This window comes from Chenopodium album, chromosome 10 (genome assembly GCF_948465745.1).
Source record: "Chenopodium album chromosome 10, dcCheAlbu1.1, whole genome shotgun sequence".
Classification (NCBI taxonomy): Eukaryota; Viridiplantae; Streptophyta; class Magnoliopsida; order Caryophyllales; family Amaranthaceae; genus Chenopodium; species Chenopodium album.
In genome coordinates, this window is record NC_137843.1 from 23,275,348 (window position 1) to 23,288,811 (window position 13,464).

The following is a 13,464-nucleotide window of genomic DNA, read 5'->3' on the forward strand; positions in this document are numbered from 1 at the left end:
TTAATTTTTTTTTTATTTTACCACTCCTTAAATTAATTTTTTTTTTCTTCAGATAACCACCTTTTTGAAAATTCGGTGGATTTTCCGTTTGAGGGCCCCACCTAAATGAGTTCCCTCCTTTTTTTTTTTTTTTTCTCTCGAAATAACCCTCTCACTGTTGTTTTATACTCTACCTATCACTTCCCTCATCAATTCCTTCAATAAATTGTTCAGGCATCATCAATCTTCTCTCTTATTCTTCTTTAATTTTCTGTCAACTTTGCAGCTACCTCTAAAAGTATTAAAGTGAAACCCTAAATTTTGTTTTTTCTGCAAATTGAATGCTTGACTGTACTTGCATGTACGAATTGGGTGAAAAATTGCGAAAATTCGCCATCTTTGGTTGTTCTCTGGGGACCAACAGCGTTTAGGTGAAGGTTCTGACAGTTGGTGATGTTAATGGCGATGGCAGAGGTAAGCATTTGTGTTATTTTCAATTGAATTTTGGAAGTCGTTTGTTGTTAATGGTATAATTGCAACTTCATGTAAAGTTAGGGTTGATTGTGTAGTGGAGTTATTTTCCATTTCCTAACTTGATTGTGTCAATTTTTACTACTATTATTGTTTAATTGGGGGGAATTGTTTAATTATGCTACATGTGTGACATTGAAGAACCAATTTCTAGGGTTTAGTAAACTAATGGCTTTTAACTAAATGTACTCATTATTGCATTATTATATGAACAGATCCCTGATAATGTGGAATATGTGGATGTTAAGGTTAGATTAGGTGGTTGGTTTGTGAAAAAAAAATTGAAGGGTAAGAATTTTGTTGTGTATGAGGGAGGGTGGGAGTTTTGGAGGCATAATTGCAAAGTAAGTGACATGTTAATCAACTTTCTTAGAGAAGCTTGCATTTGGGGGTTAGTGAAGTTGGATTTATAGGTCCCTTGTGTGTGGAATATTTGGTATAAAAAAAGGGAAGCTTTGGTCAAATGGCAAAAGGAAAATTTTGAATGATGAGGAAGCCAAGGGCTTTTTGGAGACAAAGAGTAAGGATGGCTTTGTTGCACTTTACTATACTAGCCAAGAAAACTTTAGGGGTGTTAGTGAAGAACCCATTACTGTTGTGCAGCCTACCCAAAATACTCAAAGCACTGTTGTCAAGCCCACTGAAGTTAGAAGAAGCCCTAGGTTTAAACAGCAAAAAGACAAAGGGGAGGCAGAGGGTGTTGAAGTTGCAAATAAGGTTGAAGAACATACTTAACAATTTCCCACAGAGAGTGTGAAAGGGAAGGGGAAGCAAGGTGAGTAGGAAGGTACATCTAGGGTAACAAATTAAAGGGAAAGAGAAAGGGAAAGAGGAGAACAAAGGGGGATTGTAAGAAGAAGACTAAAAGAAAGCTTAAGCTAGTATCAGAATCTGGATCTGATTCTTCAAGCTCTGATTCTACTCATACTAATATAGATTGGAAATAGGGAAAAGGAGGGGGAAGATGAGGGAGAAGAAGATGCCAGACATTTAGACAACACTGTCAGCCACATTTTAGAAGAGGTGAATGCAAGTTTGAAGGATGTGCAAGATAAGAATGAAGATCAAGTGGTGTTGCAAAGTGAACTGCTAGTGAAAGAGGTAACTCTGCAGAGAGAGTACACTTCTGATTCTGAGGAGTTGGACAGTCCTATAGGTTCTGATGATGAGCATTATAACAGTCCTTGGTTCCATGCTTCAACTGACTTCAACAGACCAATTCAATTGGTGAAATACCAGAAGTTCCTCAACAACAAAGTTCTTAGGAAAGCTCTCAGTGTTCATTCAATTAAAAACAGGTATGAATATTGGTATTTGCACAATAATAGTACCAAGATTACCATTCAATGTAGGAAGAGGTGTTAGTGTAAATGGAATGCCAAAAAATGTAGACTGCCTCTTTGTACTTATGTTGGGTGTAGGAGATGTCACTTTAGGGTGGTTGCTAGGAGGTCTATAAATCAAGATTTTTGGCAGATTAAGAACTTAAATTTGAAGCATAAGTGCCTAAGGGTTAGAAGAAATCATAACTTAAGTGCTGAATACTTAGCTGAGAAGTATATTGAGGATTTTAGAACAGAACCAGGGTGGAAAATAAAAAATTTCAGAAAGAGAGTTTTAGGTGACCTTTGGGATTCAAATAACCTATAATAAAGCTTGGATGGCAAGGGCAAGGGATAAACTCATGATTTATGGCTCAGCATCAGAACAATATGCTAGAGTTTGAGACTATGGGAAGACTATTATTAAGCATAGCCCTAGATTTGGTTGCTGCATAGTAGTTGATGGAGTAGAGAAGCCTGAACCTCTATTATTTTTGAGAATGTACATGTACCTTGTACCTTTGGCCAAAGGGTCCTTATCTGGTTGTAGACCATTGATTGGGCTTGATGGCACACATTTGAAGGGTCCATATCCAGGACAGATCCTAGTAGCAGTTGGTAAGAATGGTAATAATAACATTTACCCCATTGCCTAGGCTATAGTTGAAATTGAGAACAAAGAGACCTGGATTTTCTTCTTTGAGCAGCTGATGCATACCCTAAAAGATGAAAATGGAGGACTTGGGTATACTTTTATGTCTGATAGACAAAAGGCAATCATACTTTATTGTGTATAAGGTTGTTTCAATTGTGTTCTGCACCTGGTTCACCTAACTGATTGCTGTTGCTCATATTTGGTTTGTCTATAGGGCCTGCTAGAAGCTTTGCAGGAAGTAGTACCATATGCAAACACTAGGTACTGTGTCAGGCATATATGGGCTAACTTTAAGTTGCAGTTTAGTGGCTCTACATTCAAAGAGCTATTCTGGTCAGTAGCTAGAGAAACAACTTTGGTAAGGCTCTCTTTCCAAAGCCTTTCAGCTTTGTTTGGTTAAATGCGTGATATCATGTTTTTATTTGCTTGTACTGGTGACATTTGGTATGTTGTGTGTTAATATTCAATGACTAGGTTATATGGTATTTATTTAGTTATTTTTTTTTTTTAAGTTTGACTTTGAAGTTGCCATGGAATCAATTAAATTTTTATCTGAAGAGGTCTATGAGTATCTTGCTAACATCCCACCAAAGCATTGGTCTAGACATGCCTTCGGCTCATTCCCAAAGTCAAATATGCTTCTAAACAATGTTTGTGAGACCTTTGATGTTGTTATAAAACGCTACAAGAAAAAGGGGAATTAGCGACGGCCAAAGTAGTCGCAGATTCGTCGCAAAAATGGATTTGTACGGATTTTCAACTACTTTGGTTAGTTGCCAAAGACCTTGTCGCAAATCCATTTTTGTGACTATTTTTTGAACAGTCGCAAATTTAGAGACAAATTTGCAACTTTGCAATTTTCATTTAGCAACTAACTTTCAAATTTTAACAACTAAACCATGTCCGTCGTAAAATATTTGCGACAGATTAGTGACTACAGAGACCAATGTTTCAAGACTACTTTTGCGACAATTTAGCGACTACAAGACCAAACTTCTGCGACTACGAGACCAAACTTTAGCGACTGCAATTTTTTTTTTTTTTTTTTTTTTTTTTTTTTTTTTTTTTTTTTTTTTTTACGGATTAGCCCCGGAGTCGCCAAGTTTTGCGACTGTCTTTCTATATTTGGAGACCAGTGACAACTAATATCAATCACAAAAAAAAGGTACCCACACATAAATTTAAATAACCACATAATAACTTTATTCAAATATCCAAAATATCATCAATTTTGTATCAATCAATGTATTAAAAAACAATATTCTAAACCATGTGATTTATTGTTTCAAAAATCACCTCCCACATAAAGGAAGAACCTTCAAATAAGAACTAATGACGATGTATATATATATATATATAGGACCAGGTTATAATGAGAACCAATCCTATAATAGGAACTAAGAACTAATCTGAACCGTCAGATCTAACACAAAAGACGCGTGATCTAACGGCCCAAATTTGTTCAGACATATTCAATTCAATTCCCCAAAATAAGAGTACTTTCTCTCCTCTAGCATTTTCTCTCTCCTCCATTACAACGGCCTTTGAGCTTTCTCTACTCCATTGAAGGGAGTTTCGTGCTTTTACTACTCCATTGAAGCGGCTTCTTAGCTTTCTATATTCAATTGAAGTAGTTTTTGAGGCAAGATATTTATTTTGTAGAACACCGATTTTAATTTCATTACTTTTACATCCAGTATAGTCGATATAGGGTTCTTCACATTTTGAAAATTATATAGCAAAATTAGAACAATTTGTTGTAAATTCATCAAGGTCTTGCTAAAATTTGAAGTATGCTCGTTTAAGTTGATGAATTTTGTTCGTTATAACTTCTGCAACGACTCTCAATTATTCACTTGAGATGCAAATTGAGTTCAAAATAGATATAATTGCGATATACGATTGTGAATTATGTGTTGTTTAACTGTTTACTGTAAAAATTGCGATTATTTTAAATAGTTAGTTGCTTGTTACTGCTTGTTAGCCATAATTGCTCTGTATAATTTAGTTATTAGAATTGAAGTTGAACCTAAGCTAGTATTGCTTGCTTACATATTGTGCTTAAATTTTAAATTGAACGATTAATGTTTCCTACTATTTATTTCAATAGTAGATAAAATCCAAATAGAAGTATACTAATTCTTTTTTAAAGTAAATTAAAAATTTAAAACTATCTATACATATGAGCAATCAAAAGTTTCAAGTCATAAACTCAGCTCTTGTTAAAGATGCTCCGAGTAGCCGGGGTTGTTTCCATTCGCTTCAAAATATGTCGATACAAAGCGATCTGTTGAAGTTATCGATGAATTATCGTTATGGATATGTCCTGAGAAGGTTTTGAAAGAATACGTAGATAAAAGAGTGAAATATGGGAGTTTGGCAGTGTATAAGAATGACTCAAAATTGCAGGATTTGGAGGAAAAGTGTAATGGAGTTGTTATTAAAGTGCCTTATACTGATGAGGGTCTGACTAAAGGCAAAGTTGTGGATATGCTTCAAAGGGGAGTTTTGTTGCACTGGAAAGCTTATATTTGTACTGCCTGCTTAGAATCTGGTGGGCAGTGTGGGTATGATGAGCCTAATTATCAGTTCAATTGTTTCTATCCTAATAAAACTGAACCTCTTTAATGTGTTCAGCCTATACAATCTACCCAAAGTGCTCTGCTTGTTCATAGTAAGTACTTCAATCTATGTGTAGGAATTTGTTAATAATGTGGCCATGAAGTACCTTTGTAAAAACTCCTTTGTTGCACTCACCAACTTGTTTTCTTTTCTTGCAAACACTGAATCACTAAGATATGGTATTTTTCTTGCAAAAAAAGAGGCTTCGGCTCATAGGTTATTTATTTTCTTCCGATTGCGTTTACAGTAAAATACCTTTACTAAGGTTGCTTCTATATTCTTCAAATTACATGATAGTTGATACAACAGCTTATACAATGTAATACTTATCATGACTTCCATTTTCCTTAAAGAGTAAAAGATATCATTATTTGTTTAGTGTGCTCTGATGCAAATGTTAGATGTTGGGTTGAAAGAAAATGATCTTTTTCTTATTGTGGTTAATTTAGATTTTATATTATTGCTTACTAGAAATATAACTTGTAGTTTTTCTACAGTTGTGTGTTTGGTTCATCATTAGGGGTTGTGGTGTTGATTGCTTTTATTGTCATTTATACAAAAACAAGGCAGCGAACAAAAAGATTTACCACTCTGTAGACTAAAGGAACTGCAAAAATGCGGAGGCTTTTCTAAAAAGCTATGGATCTTTTGCCCCAAAACCTATTAGCTCAAGTGGTAGAGCGCTATGTGGATACATAGAGGTGTAGGTTCGATTCCTACATAGGTTATCTCTAAAAGTAAATATTACACACTCTAAAGTAATTCAAAACATCTCAAAAGTAAATCAAATTAGCTCTAATGTATACAAACAAAAGAGGTTTTTTATTATCTTTGTAACTTGAGGTTAACTCGATCCTATATTGGACACACCTGCTCTCATTCTTGTCACCCAGTTTGATAGATCAATATGATAAAGTTAAAAAAAAATCTCAAAAGTAAATAGAAAATTTGAAAAAGTACATTAATATATCTCTAAAGTAAATTAAAATAACTATGAAAGGAAATCAAAAGTAGAGCAACATATGTAAAAAGTAAATCATAATTAATCTGAAGTAAATACAAAATGCTAAAAAGTAAATCAAAATATCAAAAAAGTAAATACAAGTGAATAATATCGACATTAAAGTAAATAACATTTACTCAAAAGTAAATAATATTTACTCAAAATTAAATATAAAAAATAATATATATAATCCAATTGTTCGAAGTGCAAGTAGAAACTACGTGGGATTCGAACCCACATCTTTTGTGCAATTGCACAATGCTCTACCTATGGAGCTAGTAGGCTAGTGTACATTAAAGCATTCGATATAAGGAAAAATTAATTAAAAGTAAATAAATATTATTCAAAAGTAAACTGAAGTATATCAAAAGTAATATGTAAAAAAAATATACAGAGCATATGCTCAAATCCCAGTCAAAGTGAGCAACTACCATTCCAAATATTCCTAAACAAAGTAGATTGATCTGAACATTGCAGGGCTAGGGTCAAATGATATTCATACTACAGAGTATTTTTTTCAGAGCTAAACTTGAAATTCATGTGGCAATGTCAAAAGTAAATAAAAATTCTCAAAAAGTAAGTAAAAAAAATTACCTTCTGACTGCCTCGACCACCCTACAACACACTACTTGGCCAACCCCCTCCTCACCCATGCTACAATAGCTAGCAACATAGGACCATACCTTTGATCAATCAATTAAAATCAACAAAACTAATTTAACATGCCAAGAATAATGTACAATGTAGATTAGCCAACGTTGACATACTCGAATAACAAAGAAAACTAAACATAATCATAAATCATCCACCCAAACAATAATTATGGAACTTTAATTACAAGTCATTTACATTCATATCCTTACAAGACGAGTCAGGTTATACAAAGGAAGTATGTTGAATTCAAAGTAAAGGTTTTGAAATTAAAAGTAAATAAAACTATATCAAAAGCAATAAAAAAAAATCTAGAGTATATGCATAATTAAATCATTAAAAGTACTATATAAACATAGAAAATGAGTCGTTGAATTTCACATCATTATAAGATGAGCCAATTATAACCTGTGTTTACAAATATGAAAAATAATTGTATAGGAAATTAGCATACAAGATTAGAGTAAATGTTTTTAAATATAAAGTGAATAGAATAATATAAAAAGTAAATAAAAGATTTTTTAGTAGAAAACTCATGAAATAAGAAATAATTCATATTATAAGATAACCTAGGTGGGATTCGAACCCACATATTTTGTGCAATTGCACAATACTCTACCCATTGAGCTAGTAGGCTACTGTATCATCAAAGTAAAGAAAAATTACTTAGAAGTAAATAAAAAAAATTTAAAAGTAAATTAAAAAAGTTCTATAGTATATATGCAATTATTGGAAACAGAACTGATATGAAGTACTTTAAAAGAGGACAACGAGCAACTTTCCATCATTTTAATATCCTTATTGCACATATAACACATATATACAATGCAAAAAATAAGTCGTTTATAAAAACTCAAATTGAAGAATATATAAGAAAACATACCCCAAACAACTATGAAAAATATATCAAAGCCGCTCAAGGTACATAAATTAGTTGTCCTTGGCCTCCTTGCCAACACTTGACTTTGCCATGCCTCTCTTTAAGACATAAAAGTGAAGGAGGGACTCGTGAACGATGAGCAAGAATTGGAATGTACAAGAGTTGGCTAACTGATTAACAAATCTAAACCCATTAAAACCAGGACCATATAAACTAGGAAACTACAATAGAGCAACAAAATTAACTGCATTGACTTTGAGAAATTAAGGATAGACTGAAGTGTTGTAATCCATATACAAACCAAACTTGTGTGCAATATAGATACAACATATATCAATACAACACAACAAAATGCTCCACCGTATTCCCACAACACTAAGAGCTTGTCATATAGCAAATGTTTGAATATAATTATCTAAAAAGAGACAACAATGGCCAAAATCATACAAGAAAAGCTGGTCATATACCAAATTTCTGAAAATAACAAATCATATCAGAAACAAGCTAGCCCTATAATAAGCACATTAGAGTTATAAACCAACATATTACAGCTATGTAACCACTTTTTACCAACATATTACACACACACACACACACACACACACACACACACACACACACAAGTGCACACATACACATACATTGAGCTAGTAAGATGATTTTATACAACTAGCAGCATGAGTGCATGACACATTGTAGAACCAAAAATTACAATCAATCCCATACATCAACAAATTTCAACCAAAGTTAACACCAATAGTGATGAATATATATGGAGTAATCTAACCACAAAAATCAACCAAGAAACTAAAAAAACAAACCTGTAACTCCAGGGGCAACGACCCATGGAATACATAAATCACAACATCCATTATAAAACTAACCTTCCACTAAGCTCTTAACTTGATCCTCCAACTTCTGCACCAACTTCTCTATATCCTTCTGGCCTGTCACAAAGATCAATATATATTAAACACTAGAAGTACAAAAATTACTCAAAAGTAAATAAAAAAAGCTCAAAAGTAAAACAAAAATCTATAAGCAATTAAATGGCATATTATCTAAGGTATATGATAATATTATTAAACATGATAAGGGAAAAATCTGCCTCTGAACAACTATTTTATCTAAGGTATATCATAATATTATTAAACATTCAAAGTGAATAAAAAAATCTCAAAAGTAAATAAAAAATTCTCAAAAGTAACTTAGAACCAGGATGAATTTGAAATCTTAATAAAGAGAACTATGTACATAGTAAAATCAAAATACAATAATTGTAATCAAAGAAAATCATAAATAAATTGAATTAAAGTATGTTCTCTAAATTGTATAGAAAATCGTGAGAATATACAACCAAATCACAAATTCACAATCAAAATCAAATCTAGATAGCAATTCCTGACAAAACTCAGCAAAAATCGCTACAAAATTACAATCAAATTAAGCGAAATCGCACGCTTATCAAACAAAATATATCGAAAACCCTAATTTCGAACTTGAAGTAATGATAACTCGAAAACACAAGCCCTAATTAAGCAAAAAGAACAAAGAAAAAAAAATAAAAAAAAAACTTACTTGATCAGAATTAACAAGGCATTGAAGATCCGTGAACAAATTGATTGAATTTGATATTCGTATGCGAAGAGATTTCGCAGGAAAAAAATTCGCAGGAGAGAGATTTCTAAGGAAGAGAGAGAAAATGTGAAGAAGAGAGAGAGAAAGAGAAAAAAGAAACAACCACATTTCTGGGTAGTCATTCAACATGCCGAAATGACTATTTCACCCTTAATGAAGCGGGTAAGATTACGACCTTCTGATGATGAGCGACAAACGGTTGTGATGAGTTCCTAGTTCTCATTATTGAGCTTGGTTCTCACATGATCTCAGTTCTATATATATATATATATATATATATATATATATAGCTCCAAAAATTATTAAAGATAAGTTGTTCACAAAAGTACCACCAAGAAAATAAAAATCACTTAGTTGCACCACGAGAGTAGGTGACTGTAGACGTAGGAGGCTAAGAAGGACAGTAATGTTGAACAAGTGATGTCATCTCTTTCAATGTTAAGTGCATTGCCATTTTTTCCTACTTCCATGTAGCTTTTTCCATCTCATGATTTTCAGCAATTTCCTTAGCATATATTAAGCTTCCTGCCGCCATTTTTTTGTTTTCTTTTGCCTTGTTATGGTTTTCTTCCGCCATCTTCTTTAATTCTTCAACTTGAGAGCTTAGTTGAGAAATCATGGAAGGAGTACAAGATGATGTAGTACGGTGAGAAGTAGGATCACTCTTTTAGTACATTTGTGAAGCATTCCCTAAACCGTAAACTTTTCCTTACTTTTTCCAACCTATAACCTCTAAGTAGACTTTGTTGGGGCTTATCTCAATTCCTTTGTTCTTATATTCCTCAAGTTTTTCCATATAGTCTCCCTGCATTAAGATATGTATTAGTAACTATGGTCTCATTTGTTAAAACTTAAAACACTTACAAAAACAATTAAAAAAAAAAGCAACACTTAAAATAATATAATTAATGTAAACAACTATTAATAAAAATTTCGACGAAATACATCTCCTGTGTAATCATAACTTTGCTACTAAAATCACTCACTTACCAATTTTTTAACCACTTGAGAAGTAGAGACACTACCTTTACATATCAAAATGATATTTAGTTATTTTATTTATTGCTATGTTAATATGAATCTGTAATTTTGACCTCTTTAGGACATCAATATCATATAAATTTCCCATGGTTAACTTAGTAAGTTGCACATCTTTTTTAGACTTAATAAATAAAGTAACATTATATATTTCTATTATTTAATTACCATAAAGGAGAACAAAATTAAACTTGCTCGTCCAAAATTATGAATATACGAAGTATATCATAATTTACACTTGGAATAATAGATTGATATAAACCAAAATTGAGCAAGCTTGGACCCACATAGAACATTTAGCTGCAACTCACCTTATTCACATGACTAATAGGAAGAAGCTACTAGGAGAAGGGAAGGGGGGTGGAGGGCATGTTGCTCTTATGAGCAACGCATTTTAGCTAATACCATAGAAATCATAGCACATATATGTATAAGGATAAACTAATTTCTACCTAATAACAATACTATAATCCGATTATAAATCACAAATGCAATACCAATATAACTGATTTAAAATGAACCTAAAATCACTAATAATGTAAGGGTTTGAATCTTCACAACAACTTATGTTAAATAGATAGAGATTATATATTAGAATCGCGTTCAAAATTTTTTACTCCGTATTTAATATACAATACTAGACATATAGAGATTAATCTCAATTAAATTTTTATTCAGAACTGAAACTCACACAGTCAAGTGCAAATGAAAGAGTAAAGAGGTATACCATCAGCATTATGGACGATATAACATAATAAAAAAGGATAAACCATTGATCAATCAAACTTAATACAAAGTACTAGCTAACATTCTACTTTGTATGATTATTTCTTTGATTCTCTCAACATGAAAGTCTAAAAAGCACCACACCACAAGAATAGCTTTTAATAAACGAGGTTGAACTTAACTCATCCTAAACAGAACTAAAGAAGTAATAAACTACTTTTCAACAAGATTGGACTAGAATTTGACACTAGTGATTGGGTCCAATTACCGTCCTAGGGGGAGAAGTAGAAAAAAATTGGGGTGAGATGGAAGCCATGGAACGAATTAAGGGGTGAAGGCTGTAGGAAAACAAAGTTCTCTTGATTTCAAAGTGGCTTTGTTGCATCCAAAATATTATATATCTCAAGCTTGAAAATCTGATTCAGAACCCAGGAAGAATCAAACGGGGTTTGGAAGGCTATATTAGATTGACTAGTAGATTGACTACTTTCTCAAACAAGTGGCTGGAAGGTAAGATACATTGTTGGTAATCACTCTGCACTAAAATACCAAAGCAAGGAGCAGAACAATCTTGTATAATTATTGAACAATCTGAAATACATAGTGTAAGACACTAAGTGACTAAGGCTATAAGCATATAGCGTGTTACTGAACAAAATGGACAGGCTCAACTGCAATTTATAATCTTGAATCAGAATTCAGCGTGCCTAACTATTTGTTCGAGCATAATCAGGATAGATACATCATCCAGAGCAATGAGAAATAATCTAGTTTTCAGGTCAGAATGATGATTAATTAAATCTAGTATCATCTATAATCTAGTATACCAATCTTTCATAACACTTTTTCATGGTCATTAATTAAATCTAGTACTATAATCTAGTATCCCAGTCTTTCAAAATAATTATTAATTTATTGAACAGTCTGAAATACTAACATTATATATGAACACAAAAAATATACTTGTATCTAACAACTAAGAGGAAAAAAGGGGTCAGAAAAATCATACTAGGTACTTTTACATTAAAAATAATTAGGGCTTTTTGGATAATCAAACAATTTTGAATGATTTTTCATTAATCGAACCAAGGAAACGAAATTAAAATCAATAAATTGAACAAAAAATTCAATGATAAACCCTAAAATTCGCAATTGGAATATAACAGCAAGGAGGATATTGAATTGATTGTAGGGAAAGGCAAAAATATGCACCTGAGAGGAGATGTGGTGGCCTGGCGCAGCGGTGTTAGACGAATTGCAAAACCGACAGTTGAGGTTCTCTGAAGTCTGAACTTAGCCTCTGCGTTTTTTTTTTTTTTTTTTTTTTTTTTTACGAAGAAGAAGAGGCTACTGAATACGGGAAGAATGAATATGAGTGTTCTTAACTGATGGTTTGATGTAAAGTATTTTTTTTTTGAAAATTTGTCAGAAACAACCTTTTAAAGTGTCCACTTTATTTAAAACAACCTTTTAAAATTTTTTTTGCAATTTCAGACCACATTATAAATTTTTTTTATCAAAAACAACCAAATGTTACTTTTCGGCGTTGACTCTATTTTTCCCGATGTTGACCACGAGTGTGCGAGTCACGTGACCTCCTATATTGCTTAATACACCCCTTTTCCCCTCCAATTAACTCCTATTAAAATCCCTGCTTCTCTTTCATCCCTCTTTTTGTACGAGTGAATTGGAGGAAAATTGGTGTATTAAGCAATATACGAGGTCATGTGCGTTGCACACTAATGGTCAACATCGGGAAAAATAGAGTCAACGCCGGAAAGTAGCATTTGGTTGTCTTTGATAAAAAAATTTTATAATGTGGTCTGAAGTTGCAAAAAAAAATTTAAAAGGTTGTTTTTAGTAAAGTGGACACTTTAAAAGGTTGTTTCTGACAAATTTTCCTTTTTTTTTTTGGGCGGCAACTTCTTATTATGCTAAGGGTTTTATTCATTTCTTTTTTTAATAATTATATAAAAAGGGTAATGACTATCAATTTAGTCGTAAGATTAGTCACAACTTTTTAATTAAAAAAAAGTTTCAAAATTATAAATCCCAACAATTACAGTTTAGTTGCAAAAATTACAAGAGCGTTGCAAATTAGCGACCGCATAGCAACTATTGTAAACTTAGTTGCAAAATTTGCGACAACCTGTATCTTTCAGTCGGAAAAATATTTTTTGCGACTGAATAATATGGTAGTCGCAAATATTTGTCGCAAATTAGCGACTGCGTAGAAACTATGGAAAAATTAGTTGCAATATTTGCAAAACTGACCGTCTTTTTCAGTCGCAAAACATATTTTTGCAACTAAATATTAGGATAGTCACAAATATCAGTTGCTAATACCCCTTTTTCTTGTAGTGAAAGAAGCTAGGGATAAAGCCTATTTTTACATAAATGGAGTGACTTAGGAGGTATA

General features: G+C 32.5%; 1 long non-coding RNA gene across 1 annotated transcript; it reads right to left on the reverse strand.

Annotated features, from left to right (window-relative positions):
* Positions 1-7,904: 7,904 nt before the first annotated feature.
* LOC145563815 (uncharacterized) lies at positions 7,905-12,395 on the reverse strand. Its single transcript, XR_014094617.1, has 3 exons — positions 12,258-12,395; positions 9,222-10,086; positions 7,905-8,590 (listed from the first exon to the last, which is right to left on the reverse strand). It is a non-coding gene; the product is annotated as an uncharacterized LOC145563815 (long non-coding RNA).
* Positions 12,396-13,464: the final 1,069 nt, after the last annotated feature.